This window comes from Excalfactoria chinensis, chromosome 2 (genome assembly GCF_039878825.1).
Source record: "Excalfactoria chinensis isolate bCotChi1 chromosome 2, bCotChi1.hap2, whole genome shotgun sequence".
NCBI classification, from domain to species: domain Eukaryota; kingdom Metazoa; phylum Chordata; class Aves; order Galliformes; family Phasianidae; genus Excalfactoria; species Excalfactoria chinensis.
This window is the reverse complement of record NC_092826.1, coordinates 61496577-61500064: the sequence shown is the minus strand read 5'-3', so window position 1 is coordinate 61500064 and position 3488 is coordinate 61496577.

The window sequence follows — 3488 nt, the reverse complement described above, 5'->3', positions numbered from 1 at the left end:
TGGAAAGGAAGGAAAGGAAGGAAAGGAAGAAAGGAAGGAAAGGAAGGAAGGAAGGAAAGGAAGGAAAGGAATGGAAAGGAAGGAAAGGAAGGAAAGGAAGGAAAGGAAGGAAAGGAAGGAAAGGAAGGAAGGAAGGAAAGAAGGAAAGGAAGGAAAGGAAGGAAAGGAAGGAAAGGAAGGAAGGAAGGAAAGGAAGGAAAGGAAGAAAGGAAGGAAAGGAAGGAAAGGAAGGAAAGGAAGGAAAGGAAGGAAAGGAAGAAGGAAAGGAAGGAAAGGAAGGAAAGGAAGGAAAGGAAGGAAAGGAAGGAAGGAAAGGAAGGAAAGGAAGGAAAGGAAGGAAAGGAAGGAAAGGAAGGAAAGGAAGGAAAGGAAGGAAAGGAAGGAAAGGAAGGAAAGGAAGGAAAGGAAGGAAAGGAAGGAAAGGAAGGAAAGGAAGGAAAGGAAGGAAAGGAAGGAAAGGAAGGAAGGAAGGAAGGAAGGAAGGAAGGAAGGAAGAAAACACCAGAAGAGGGCATTTCCTAAAAACCCACACATTTCCTTGGTTTGTTCATAGGAGAATCACTTTCATACAAAGCAACCCCATCAACACTATAAAGACATTAGCAATCTTTAAGTACATCAGCAGCAGCTATTCTGATTAATGGAAAGCTAAATCTACACTTAATTCTAAAATCAAAGCCTTTATTCCAAGTTAACTTTGCTCTTTGCTCAAGAAAAACAGATTAGTTTCCAATAATTTAAAACATTATTCCATGACTCTCAAAGAGACCCTAAAGGTCAAAAGATAGATAGAACTTCATTGCACCATGACTTTTTAGTCAAATTCAGCTTCAGATGGACATGAGCTTGGAAGAGTTTAAGGAAAAACAGCAATTTATTTCCTGATAAATGATAGACAACAGAACTTCCATGGGGAAGGAGGTTCTCACAAAGGTTCCAGCTTTGCAAGTAAGGATGACTCGGAATCATTTACTATAAACAGCAAGTTATTTTTCAAGTGTCATAAGTTTTCTCTTCTCCTTGTCTATGCTTTTGTTCTCTGGGAGTTAGGAGAGATGCTAAGACAGTTCACTGATCAAACATTAAGTAGAAAATACTTAAAATGGCTTAATTTTATTACCAGGAAGAGCTGGTAATTGATACACTCCTCAGTCAAAACAGTTGTAAACAACAGAATGGAAAAAATTGGGGAAGCATCATGCACATGGACTACACTGCCCCAGGAACAAGGAATGTCAACTGTAATGCAGTTCAGATACGGTGATTTTTTTGTTTCCTTATTTTATCTTCTAAACACACCTTTGCATCTACCCCCTAGATGGTATTTTTGCATATCTAACATCACATTTTGAGAAAGTAAAGTTTTACTCAAGACTCTTATATACTACGAGTTTCCAAGTGCATTTCTTATGAACTTAAGAGGCATAAGGGTTTCTTGGCTTCCACCAACATTAAATCATATCTTTTCTCAAAGGACATCATCCTGCATTTGTTTTATTAAGCTATCTTTGTAGCATTGTACATGTCACTAAATATCTAGAATAAGGTGGTGCTGTGCCTCACAAGCACCTTTAGTCCACAATACTTCACATGCTTAACGGAATATATTTAAAAGATGCCATTTGTTTATCAAGTGTTTAAAATTGTTTGGGAATAAGAAATCTATGACTGAGCAATAAAAGAGTGCAGTATAGTTTTGTCTGAATATCGTGTCCCATTATCCAGCTATGTAATAGTAACAAGTATATGTGAAGGGTGAAAAATATGCCTATGGCTGCAAAGGCTCCTTTTTCATGCAGTCTTTGAATTTATTCCATTCAGATAATCAAGTGGAGAGTATTTGCTTGTTAGCCACTTTTATTTATCAGCTTTTATCTGATCTCATCAGAAGACAACATGTAATATCAAAGCCATCACAACTGAGATCAGACAGGGTATTAAGAAGCTGTACTCATTGAGCTTATATGCTCCTAAATTGACTAAATCTTTAAGTAAAAACAGGATGTGATGAATCAAAGCTGACAACAGGATTCAAAAAAGTTACACTTCCATGGAGTGCCTAAGGAATATTTTGTGACAATTGTTTATATTAAAAGAAATAAGCAGATATACGTGTATTATGTAATATTATAGTATATTACAAAAGATATAACATGAGTCTAGAGCAAGTTGCTCAGGAAACGAATGGCACTATTGATGTTTTGTATATACCATGTATATTTACAAAATCATATGTACATGTGTACATAAATGGCCCTGGTTGGACTAGGAAGGGATCTTTGAAGGTCACCAACTCACACAATTCTATGATATGCTTGTATTTCACTCAACATTAATGCAAATTTCTTCATTTAATATACTTTTAAATGAAAAAAGGCAAAGTGCATCATCTCCCATCACTGACATAATCACTTTCAATGACTAATTGCTGGCAACTTCAATGCACTGTGTGTCATCGACATAAAAATGTGGACAACAGTGGGCCTAAGCTTTTTCCTCTGGAAGAAATCAGAGGACAAACTTTCTGATGACTCTGTAACTTTACCTCACCTGTTCCCCTTCTCAAATTTATTAACAAACAGTAATATTTGGTGTTCAATTTTGCATTAATTAAATTAATTCACACAACACTAACTTAATGAATGATTGTCCAAATCAGCTTCCTGTCATCCTTCCAAATTTTAAATTAGGACATCATTCTACATATTGTCAGAAGTTAGTTAAGTTGTGTAATTGTCCTTCCCCGGTTAACCACATAGCTAAAAGATCACACCCTTGGATCTCTTCCTTCTGAAACAAGTCCACAAGTGACAAAAATACTGTCTAGTTATGTTCCTTTCTTTTCTAAAAGCATTTAGATCCTGTTGCTACAGGAGCTAAACTGAATGAGCACAGAAAGAACATCTTTTTACTTCTCCTGTAAAAAGCATATTCTCCTGGCTGCTACAAGAAAGGAGAAGCAAGTCAATATAACCTTGAAAGCAATGGGTAGAAATAAAACAACATGGAAAGAAAGATTTATTTCCCAAAGACCTGCCTTCCAATTTTATATTGATGTTTCACATACCAGTAAAAAGAAACGAATGTCTTCCTGCATGCTTGCCTTACAGCATCTGCCTGCCCAGGGCGACATCCCTGCAAAAGGTGCCTCTAGCCCATCACTTCGATATGGCAGGACAGGAGGTGAAGGGCCAGGGAGAACCACTGCAAACCATCTGATAGATCCAGGCTGCCCAAAGTACTTCCAGGAATACAATAACTTGCCTTATTAGCAAGGAAACTAACAGAGTCTAACCTTTTACTGTGTTGTAGCCTGTCTTTATGCCCCCCTGTTCTACCACATGCCCATTTCTACATAACTCTGACATCCTTTTTCCACACCTTCATCTCTTGACACCATCTTTTCCCTACTACCTCCATGAACCACATCTTCTGCTAACAGATGTGGCAGAAACTGGCTTGTGACTACATACAAACTGTTAGCATAT